The sequence below is a fragment of the Myotis lucifugus genome, unplaced genomic scaffold (genome assembly GCF_000147115.1).
Source record: "Myotis lucifugus unplaced genomic scaffold, Myoluc2.0 scaffold_9, whole genome shotgun sequence".
In the NCBI taxonomy this organism is placed as follows: Eukaryota; Metazoa; Chordata; class Mammalia; order Chiroptera; family Vespertilionidae; genus Myotis; species Myotis lucifugus.
This window is the reverse complement of record NW_005871057.1, coordinates 253,153-265,051: the sequence shown is the minus strand read 5'-3', so window position 1 is coordinate 265,051 and position 11,899 is coordinate 253,153. Positions and strand designations below refer to the sequence as shown.

Below are 11,899 nucleotides of genomic sequence, written 5' to 3'. Positions count from 1 at the left end.
ATGTTGAAAGTGAACATTAGAACACTGAAAGAATATCCCCCAGGGCTCTGCTTCTTGATGTCAGGTTGTCTTACTGGCTTAAGGTCAGAGTGACTAGAAGATGGACCAAGGTCAGATCACACTCAGAGAGAGGAACATGGGCAAGGGAACTGGGCCACAGGAAGCCTAGCGATTGTACAGAGACTGGATGACAGGTAGATGGCACCATGGGTAAAACATGGGGCAATCATCAGGAAAACTAAAACTGATGATACAGTCCAGGACAGCCACACAGGAAATGTAAATGAGTGAATTATCCAAGAGTTACGTGGTGTCGGTGAGTAACTAGAGAGCAAGTGGCCTATCTGAGGAGGGCAGCCTGTTGTTGCCATGGGAGATCCCAACAGAGGCTAAACATCAGGATTTTTTAAAAATATAAAATTTTTAAATAATTTAATGTTCACATGGTGTGCTGCCATTTTGCATCCTTTGATATTATACTTACCTTTTTAAAAATATCTTTATTAATTTCAGAGAGGAAAGGAGAGGGCGATAGAGAGATAGGAACATCAATGATGAGAGAGAATCATTGATTGGCTGCCTCTTGCATGACCCTCACTGGGAATCGAGCCCACAACCGGACATGTGCCCTTGACCAGAACTGAACCTGGAACCCCTCAGTCTGCAGGCCGACAATCTATCCACTGAGCCAAACCAGCCAGGGCTTATACTTATCTTTTGAGAATGAAAATAGGCAATGCCAGAGAAATTGAATTCTATTTAATGACCTATACAATAACCATGAAACCATGAACACAACAAATTCAATCAACTTGACCTTGGCCTGAAATGTCAGCGAAGCACAGCTGTGTGGGATAGTTTACATTTAAGTAATTACAGTGAGGCTGGTTTAGAGGAAGAATATGTTGATGGATAAAAGATGGTCTCCATGGTTGATGGATAAAAGATGGTCTCCATGGCAGGTTTAAAAGGGGTCCAAAATGACACCCATTTCAGCCTGTCTCCAGCACCAGAGGCTGTGAGCACCTTTCCAAGTGGCTCCTAAAGCCATCCACCTGAGTTGCAATAGACACAAGCACCATGAGCCCAGCACTGAGCCGGGTCTATGTTTTAGACTAGTCTGGGGTCTGCAGATAAGTCATAAACACCTGATAGAGTCAGGAGTGAGAAAGCAGGGAGAGCAAGTGGGCCGTCTCTGACAGGAAAAGAGCCAACACATGCAGAAATGACCACTATCCTACCCACTATGTTAGCTCGCTGGGCACTAGTCTGGATTTTGCCTAATAAAATTCAGTGCCTGGGCTTCAAAGGGAGCAGTGGACCATTTTGCCCTTTAAAATGCTCAATTACTTTCCAGATTATACATTTTTTATAGAAAAATCTGAAAACCGGGGAAAAAAGAATAACTTGTAATCATAAGGTGAAATAGAGATGAAGAGACATTTCATAAAAAAAGAGAAACCAGCCAGTAAAATGTTGTCTTGTGGGAAATTTCTTTGATGCAATGGTAGCTCCCAAGTGCCACACCAGACAAGTTATTACAGAGGTCATGGAACAGAAAGGCTCACAGACCGAATTACTTATGCTGGAATCATGTGGTTCATTGAATCAATTTAAAATACAAAGTGATGAAAAAAGAGGCCAGGTTTCCCCGAAGGCCAGTGAGTTCGGCTCCCTCTCACCCAGTGCTAAGTCCAGCCCAGTACAGCCAGCCTGTCCACCCACTTCAGCTCCCAGGTCTTCAGTCCTCACTCCACCACCTTCCCGGGGCGTAGCACGTACCTGAGGCTCCCATGGCTGCAGCCTCTTTGGCCCCTGGGCCAAAGCCAAGCACTCCGCCTACAGGGGCCGGTGGGCGCTGGCACCCACCAGGTCACCATCAATCAGAGCCTGCTGGCCCCGTGCAGGTGGACATTGACCCTTTATTCAGCAGGTGCACCAGGAGAAGCATGAGCAGATCAAGATCCTCAACAACAAGTTTGCCTCCTTCAACGACAAGGTGCGTTTCCTGGAGCAGCAGGACAAGCTGTTGGAGACCAAGTGGGCTCTACCGAGGAGCAGAAATCGGTCAAGAGCCGCCTCCTCCTCGGCATCTTTGAAGCCCATGTTGCTGGCCTGCAGAAGCAGCTTGAGGCCCTGCAGATGCATGGGAGATGGAGCTTCAGAGCACACAGGACGTGGTGGAAGACTTCAAGAGTAACTATGAAGTAAGAAATTAACTGGCGCGCAGCTGCTGACAATGAGTTGTGGTGCTGAAAAAGATGTGGGTGTTGCCTACAGGAACAAGATGGAGTTGGAGGCCAAGCTGAATGCTCTGAATGCGGACATCGACCTCCTCAGGACCTTCTATGAGATGGAGCTGTCAGAGCTGCAGTCCCAGATCTCCAGATACCTCCATAGTGCTGTCCATGAACGACAACCGCTCCCAGGACCTGGACAGCATCATCGCTGAGGTCAAGGCCTAGTATGAGGAGATGGCCAACAGCAGCACAGCTGAGGCTGAGATCTGGTACCAGACCAAGTTTGAGACCCTCCAGGCCCAGGCAAGGAAGCATGGGAACGACCTCTGGGAGACCCAGAATGAGATTGTGGAGATGAACGAGACCATCCAGAGGCTGCAGGCCAAGATCAACAACAAGAACCAGTGTGCCAAGTTGGAGGCCCCCACCGCTGAGGCTGAGGACCGTGGGGAGCTGGCACTCATGGATGCACGTGCCAATCAGTGAGCTAAGCAGGACATGGCCCAGCAGCTCCAGGAGTACTAGGAACTCATGAATGGCAAGCTGGCCCTGGACATCGAGATTGACACCTACTGCTGGAAGGCAAGGAGTGCCGGTTGAACAGAGATGGAGTGGGAGCCCTGAATATCTCTGTGGTGAACACATCCGTGGTGGTGGCAACGGGCAGACCTATGGGGGAACTAGTGGTGGCAGCAGGCTTGCCTTCCAGGGAGCCATGGGCAGCAATGCCCTGAGATTCTCGAGCAGAATCCACAAGGCCTATTCCATGAGGACCACATCTGGTGCTGGCAGGAATGTCCTCAACTGAGCCCAGGTGTGGGGAGACCCATATCCCTTCCCCCCACAGTCTCAAGAAATTCCCATCCTGGTCCCATCCCTGGACCCAAGACTACAAAGCAGTCTGAAAAATGATGTTAGAAGAGCTTGCAATAAACTGTCTCTTTCTGAGGCCTGGGTGAGCCCATGGCCAGCAAATAATAATAATATAATTAAAAAATAAATAAAATACGAAGTGAAAGACAAGGGACAGGGGAACACTTAGGGCAGGCCACATGTGGGCAGAAGGACCACACTGACTGGATCTTGTTCCTATGTGTTCCTATGTCCTGACTCCCTGCCACACTACCCTTCCATGTGGAGATGAGAACCAGAGTCGAGGGGGATTAAGGTGGTTCAGGTTGTCTTACTGGCTTCAGCAGATGGAAGATGCTTGGAGCCGGTGCCTAGTTCCTCTCTGGGAGAGAAGCAAGGACAGGTGTACCAAGCACAGCTGCCACTCCCCAATTAACCTGAGGAGCGCCTGCATATTTTCTGTGCATTTTCTAGGTAGAGGATATGTGGGGCCAAAGTGGAGTCACATGTGGGTGGACAATTTCAGAGAAAACATAGCCATCAGTCTGGAAGTGACATGACTTGTGCCTTATTAAAACTTGAGGTTCGCTTGTGTAGCTTTTCTAACTCTTGACATTGGTGGTAGGGGTGTCCTGCCAAAGTTTTGGGGCCCTTGAACCCTTTACCAGGAAGTACTTTAGTTGGCAGGATGGGGATGACAAACAGAAATATATTTATCACTGCATTTGTGTGAATAGAGTGTGATGCTTCCCAATGAAACCTGGAATGGGCCCGTATAAACAAGTAACCGGGTCAGAGAGGGTCTAATATGCATTCTCCCTTCAGAATTAAACCAGCACTATTTTCACGGGGGCCCAGGGCCTGTGAATGCTTCGAACCTGCAAACGGGAGAGTAAATGTATGAAGTAAGATGAGGGGAGGACAGAAGTCCAGAGAAGACCAACACGTAAAGGAGAGATGGAGCAATGGGACCACGCAAAGGAGATGGGACAAGAACAGAGTTCAAAGGATCAGAAGATACGGTCACAGAAGCCAGGTACTTTATGGGTCCTGCTGAAATGCCAGGGGCTGCTCATGAACTAAAGCTGAGAAAGTCTATGTGAGTGCACCCATCTAGAAGGCAGAGGGCGGGGCCTAAGCTAGGGTAGCTCCTGTCCTTCAGGAGGAAAGTAAAGAGAGACTGCCTAATCCTGAATGCTTTTTGCCGCACGTGGGGAAGCATGGTGTTGGTGTCAGGTCACCGAAGTGCCATTTTGGGTTCCCCTCTTTGAAATCACATCACTGAAGACCAGGGTTTATATCATCCTGCTACCTGCCCCCTTTTTTCCTTCTGCACTTCTAAGGGGTTTGCCTATGTGCACATTCTTTTTCAGATGTCTAATTCTGACTCAGAAAATTGCTGGTTTCAACTCTTTTGCCAGATGGCTGAGGAAAGAGCAATTGACTGTTAGTGCTAAATGCCTGTGTCAGAGCCCAAAGCAGCCGATTTCAATTAACATAGAAAGAAGAACAGATCTCCTAACGTGCGAGTGTAAAATGATGGGATGATGAAACCTCATTACGGCTGGAAAAGGAAAACACACTGCATCCTTTCTCCTCGCAGATGCTGGCCACACTGTTGGGTTGAGAGGGGACTATATGTACCCGCGAGAGGGGAATATAAATCAGTATCCCTAGAACGACACCCTTGCTTCCTTTCGGCTTAGCTGGAGGAGAGTGGTTCTCACAGTCACAGGTCAGAAATCGTTTAGTTTATTTGCCTGGTCGATGGAGCACACCATTATTGTTTTCAGCACAACTTCCTTCTTCTCAAATGAGATTTCAGTGAATGATATAAAGAGCTCTTGATTTTTTTACATTTTATTTTATTTAGTTTATCTTTTTGATAGGTAATACATTTAGAAAGGTCAAAATAAAAATGAAATAAAAAATCCAAGTTGAGACATTTTCCCCACCCCTGTTTCCATCTATCCTACTTCTTTCTGTTACTAAGTAATCATTTTAATTATTCTCTTGCTTATTCTTCCCATATTTCTTTTTTTCTTCCCATATTTCTTTATGAATATACAAATATATATATGTATACATATTTATACGTGTGTACACATGTATATTCTCAGTTCCCCCTTTTTCTCATAAAAGATGGCATATTATATATACTATATTGTGCCTTGGCTTTTGTCACTGAACGGTATATAAGGTCTTTCCATATTAATATATAGAGAGCTTCTTTATTCTTTTTTTTTTTTGTTTTTGTTTTTGTTTTTTTTTTTTTTTTTACTTCTACACCGTATTCACTGCATGGATGCGCCATGGTTCCTTTGACCAGTCCTCTACTTTTGGACATTTGGATTGGTTCCAGTGTTTTGCTATAACCAACTATCCAGGGGATAGTGTTGCACATGTACCCTGCAATATATGTGTTAGAGTAATTGTAGGATAGGTCACCGGAGCCAGCACTGTGGTTCAAATACACCTGTAATTCTGGTAGAGATTGCAAGGTGTTTTTCCAGGGAGGCTGACCATTTGCATCCCCTCTCGTACAGCATGCGAGTGTCTGTTCCTTGCAGCTTTAGTAACTGAGTGTTGTCACACTTCTGGGGTCTGTTTGTTTGTTTTGCTTTGTTTTTATTAGTCTCATAGTTAATGAAATGGTACTCAGGGTAGTTTTAACTTGTATTTATCTTATCGTTTTTTCTTCAGATAATACAGTATTCTTATTTTTCTTCGTTTTCATGATCTTCAGAGAAGGATAACAATGTGATGATGCAGGAAAACAGTCCTTTCCAGGTGCTCCACTCCTCGGCTGTTAGGGACTTCATAAGATTCTGGGCTTTTTGCCATGTCCTCCTGTGTTACTTTTATTACTCCGTGTTTCCTTCTAGTGATTAATAATTGTAATAATAACCAACATTTATTGAGTGCTTACTATATTCCATGTATGATCCAAAGTACTCTATAGATTAATTCATTTACTGTTTTTTAAAAAAAACCACCTTTGTGAAGGAGGGTTGTTGCAATCTCTACATTTAGATGTGAAAACTGAGGTACAGAAAGTTTAGTGACTTGCCCAAGGCCACACAGGCCATTTGTTCTAGGGTGAGCAATGGTTCCATTTTTTTTCTGGGACTATCTCAATGTTATTGAAAGTCCCATGTCCCTAGAAATCCCTCAATCCTGGTCACTCTAGTTTGGCCCCAGAGTCTTTGCTTACTTATCACTATTAAATTCCTCTCAGAGGACAGGGGAGATGGTGTAGCACCATGTATGAGATTTAATTTGCAGATTCCTATTTTTATTTAATCGGCCAGATGCCAAGGAAACAGAGAAAGGAGAGTGGGGCCATTCCCTCAATCAGGTGGCATCAGAAATGGCCCTAAGGAGAGAGCAACTACTCAGGAGAAACCCATGGGGGGGGGGGGTCTTGTAAAAAAACAATTGTCTTGTCACCACAGTGATTGAAGAATTTTCATGTGTCATGTCAGTTTCTCCTCAGAGTAGCCTTATGAGATAGGAATTAATATCGCGTCCATTTTACAGAGGAGAGGTTAAGAAACGTGCCCAAAGCATGGTTCATTGAATGGCAAGCTGTCTGCCAACAGAGCCTCTGCTCTTAAGCATTATGTTATACTTAAGTCTAAACACATATTTGATTTCTAACTGGACCCTTAATGACGATCAGTAGGGAAGACTCCCAGACAAGGAAAGTCTGACTCTGTGCTTGCTGCAAGAGATGCTGGTTTGTGCTCGAGTAGTCCAGCAGCTAAACGATTTGACGTGCCTGTAAAGATTTCCAGCAGCTCTTAGAAAAGTCTGAGAGAACTGGGCCTTGTTTAAATGTACTGATGCTGTGGAGAGCAGCAGAAAATGCTCTGCTGTCTTTCTGTCACCTGGACTCATGTGGTATTGAGCAAGTCTCACTAAACCCTCTGGGTATAGGCACCTTAAGTACAAAATGGGGATAATTGGTTCTTACTTGCTTCAAAGATCATCTTTGGAATACTTTTCTAGTTCTGACCCTCCTGGCTATCCATATAGTCCTGATTTCTCACGCTACATTATCCTTAAGAAAAATCAAGGCCTCATTATAGAAAAATTTATACCACATACTTAGTACGTATAAATTGAATGAATTTGGTTAGCGTCCTGTGGTAAATAGAACTCTGAAATAGCTTTCCAAAAATGCCCTTTCCTAATTCAAAGAATTTAGGAATGTGATTATATTATATGACACAGTTGACCTTAAGGAGATTGTCCTGGATTACCTGGTTGTCCCACTGTAAGCACATAAAACCTTAAAAACAAAGAATTTTCTTTGGCTTGTGGTAGGTGGGGCCAAAGTAAGGGAAAGGATAGCTGGAGAAATTTAAAGCACAAGGGCATTCAGCACACCATTGTTGACTTTGAAGATGGGGGGATACTTGTGCCAAAGAATGTGCACAGCCTTTAGGAGCAGAAAGAAGCCCCTGGGAACCTCAGTCCCACAAGTACAAGGAAATGCATTTGAATTTGGCCAGAAGCCTGAGTAAGAAAGTGAATTCTCCCCTAGAGCCACCAGATAACTTCCCAGCAGGACAATACCTTGATTTCATTCTTATGAGACTCTAAATAGAGAGCCCAAGTAAAACCCACTTGGATTTCTAACCTGCAGAACTATAAGATAGTAATGGGTATTGTTTTAAGCTGTCCAATTTGTGGTCTTTTATTAAAGAGCAACAGATAACCAATATGAGACCCTACCCATGTTTCCTAGAATCTTCATTTTCCAGCTGATATCCTTTGGTCTTTTTGTGTGCATCCTAGACTCAGCATCTCTTTCTTCTCTTTTCATGTCAAGGGGTTGCACAATGCAGGAAATCTCCCATCATATTATGCTTTTAAATAAAACTTCTGGCAGAATGCTGTTGCTTGTCTTTGTTGTCACCATTCCTGCCCCTCACGTTGCTATAGGCTTACAGACCAGGTCTTTGATAACTCACTTCTCCTACTCTCTGATACTACCTATTTAAGTCAACTTTTCTTTCTGATTCCTTTTAATTAAATCAAAGGAAACTATGTCTACAACCCCAAGGCATTTTTTAAAAAATATATTTTATTGATTTTTTACAGAGAGGAAGGGAGAGGGATAGAGAGTTAGAAACATCGATCAGCTGCCTCCTGCACACTCCCTACTGGGGATGTGCCCACAACCAAGGTACATGCCCTTGACCAGAATCGAACCTGGGACCCTTGAGTCCACAGGCTGACGCTCTATCCACTGAGCCAAACCGGTTAGGGAAGGCATTTTTATCTCTGTTCTGACTGCCTAGTCTACTTGTCCTGATTTTCCCTCCACCAGATATGTAAATTAAAACCTAGCATGATGTGGATCCACTTATGGGATATCCCACGTATGTGCTGTCTTCACACCTGACAATGTAACATTGTATTGTCTTTGGCTGGTTATTATTATTATTTTTTCTATTGGGTGATAAGTCATTAAGGGGAACAGTGTGTCTTGGTAATTGTTGAAACTTCAGTGCATATCTCAGTGCTTGATATACAGTGAGTACTCAACCAACACTTGAATGAAATTGGGATAGTAAGCCGTTCTCAACATGGTAGTAAAATAACAGTTTCCATGGAAAAAGCTCATAATCGGAAACATTGCCACCAAGAAAACCATAAGCTCTAACTACTACCTTAGTGAGCAGAGTATTTATGGCATTTTGATCTATTAATGTTTTATTTAAAGTGTTATAGCTTCAGGAAGTACAATTACCAGACCCATTTCCAACATGCAGTGCTAGCACAGCTATATAATTTTTTAGTATCAGCCATTCTTACCAATTTTCACTGTCTTCAAAGAAATGAATTCAGTTGTTATATTTTATCTTTTCCAACAACCCCCTAAATTTTTTACTCCATTTTTAAGTTTCAAAAAAGCGTTTAAAGTGTCTATTGGATGCAAGGAGAATACAGGGCTTATGAAAAACCCAGATCCTTTTTGTTGGTTGAATGGTGATAGGAGGGCATTATGGGGACAGAGTTGAAGCAATAGAGGTTGAGTCATTAGTGACATGAGACTAAGATTAGAACTGGAATAATTTTTATAAGGAGTCAAAATTATACCAGATGCTAAAGTTGAAAGAGTAAAGTGAAATTGGAAAAAGAAATACCAAGGTCAATAACTAAAAATAGCATAGAACTAAGACTGTGAATGGCAAATCGGTGCTTGATATGTACAGGGTGTACAAAAAAATGCAAATGCAATTTAACAGCTGTAGCTCAATTTTGAAAATAAAATGTATTTTAATAAACACTGCCTTTGTAATTATTCAAAGTGTGTGTATACATTTTTTGTGACACCCTGTATTTATGGGGTGAGTATTCTGTCTGTCTTGACATAAAGTATAATAGTCCTGTCCTTAAGAAATTAAAGTCCTAAACATGTATTAACTGGTACCAAAGTACTGTGTGTGTGTGTGTGTGTGTGTGTGTGTGTGTGTGTGTTGAGTGAAAGATAGACAATTCATGGAAAGATGTCCATACAAGATGGAGCAGAGTGGGAAGATGTTTTTGAATGAGAAAACAATTTGCATACGGATACATGTTGATTCCTTCTTCTTCTTATAGTGAGTTTTACTGCTTTTATCTAAGCAAATTAGTCTTTATAAACTTGGGGGCTAGGAGAAGAAATCTTTTTGATATGCAAAACTATTTTAGGTGTAAAGAGGGCAAAAGTCTTCGGTAAAACTAGCAATGTAACCATGGGCCCAATCCATGAAAATGTATACACCAGCAACATATCATATTTTTCTGCGTATAAGACGCTATTTTTTTCTAAAATTGTTAGACCGAAAATCAAGGAGCATCTTATAAACGGAAGTCAGCCAAGGAGGAAGACCCATGGTGCGTAGCTGCCCATACCTTGTCAAACAGGCTTCCTCCAATCATAAGCCTTATTGTCACTGACATCAGCTGATGATGTAATTGAAGATGGAGGTGGAGAGTGCACAGACTCAACAGGGAGCAGAATGGAGCCTTCTGAGCCCATAAAGATGTAAAAAAATAAAAAGATAAATGCCGGTAAGCAATGGTCTTACTCTGCAAAATTCACACTGAATGTAATCAACTATGCAAAAGAGCATGGATATAGAGCTGCAGAGAGACAATTTGGACCGCCCCCCACTCAGTGTATGATCAGACAGTGGAGAAAACAGGAAGAACAACTCCTTAAGATGCCAAAAAAGAGGAAGGCATTTAGAGGAAAACCAGAAAAATGGGCAAACTTGGAGCAGAAGCTTAAGACTTGGATTATGGAGCAGCGCCAGAGTGGCTTATGTGTGTCAACCAAGCTTATTCAATGTCAGACAAGAATGTTTGCAAGCAAAATGAACATTGTTGATTTTACAGGAAAGGCAAAATGGAGCTTCAATTTCATGAGGAGAGAAGGGTTGGCCATGAGAACACAAACAAAGTTAGCTCAGAAAATGCCACCAGTTTATGAGGATGATCTCACATATATAGACAGTGACTCAGAAGACAGCAGTGATACAATGGAAGTTGAAGAAATTGATATGTCTGTAACTAATAGTGATGAAGAAGAGAGCAGTGATGCAACAGAGGCTGAATAAAGTGATATATACTGCATAATATCATAGTACTGGTATGTAAACATTACCTGTGACAATTACTAAATAAAAATGTGTTCTGTTTTATGTTTAAAATATTGATTTCTTAATTTTGGGTTGGAAAAGTAGGGGGTGTCTTATACATGGAGTGTCTTATACACGGAAAAATACAGTAGCTCTCTCTCACTGTTCAGCTGTCTCCAGAACCTGCTTAGTCAATGTTTCAGAATTACTTCAGGAGCGTTCTGCAACTTTCAGAGGTGATGTTGAAAAATTTTTGAGGTTATCTCTGTAAATAACAAAGTCTCCACCCTCTAGGTTTTACCTCACTGGATGTTATGTGTAGTAGGAAAATTTACTGATATTACTACACTTTTCTCTCTCCCTTTGGGTTTCTTTCAACACTAACTCTGGCCCATTTTCTCTCAAAATAAGTGTGGAAAAACTGAGTTTAGTTTCAACTGCTAGAATTGGTGCCTTGGTAGGTAAATGGTACCAATATTATTGATCAGACTAGAGGCCTGGTGAACAGACCTCTCCCCCCCCCCCCTCCCCGTGCACTCGGGGAGGTCCCTCAGCCCAGCCTGTGCCCTCTTGCAGTCTAGGACCCCTCAGGGGATGTCCACCTGCTGGTTTAGACCTGCTCCCTGGGGGATCGAGCCTAAGCTGGCAGTCAGACATCCCTCTGGCAGCCTGGGAGCCCTTGGGGGATGTCCACTTGCCAGCAGGGAGCAGGCCTAAGCTGCAGTCAGACATCCTTAGTGCTGCTGAGGAGGCGGGAGAGGCTCCCGCCACCACTGCTGTGCTGGCAGCCATCAGCCTGGCTTGTGGCTGAGCAGAGTCCCCCCTGTAGGAGCGCACTGACCACCAGGGGGCAGCTCCTGCATTGAGCGTCTGCCCCCTGGTGGTCAGGGTGTGTCATAGTGACCAGTCATTCCCAGTCGTTCTGCTGTTAGAGTCAATTTGCATATTACCCTTTTTATTATATAGGACTAGTGGCCCGGTGCACGAAATTCATGCATGGGGGGAGAGGGTGTTTCTCAACCCGGCCTGCACCCTCTCCAATCTGGGAACCCTTGAAGGATGTCCTACTGCTGGTTAACAGGGATCAGGCCTAAACCGGCAGTCGGACATCCCTCTCGCAATCCAAAACTGCTGGCTCCTAAACCACTCACTGGCTGCCTGCCTGCCAGC

General features: G+C 43.5%; 1 pseudogene; it reads left to right on the top strand.

Moving 5' to 3' along the window:
• The first annotated feature begins 283 nt into the window (after positions 1-283).
• LOC102429957 lies at positions 284-3,048 on the top strand (annotated as a pseudogene).
• Positions 3,049-11,899: the final 8,851 nt, after the last annotated feature.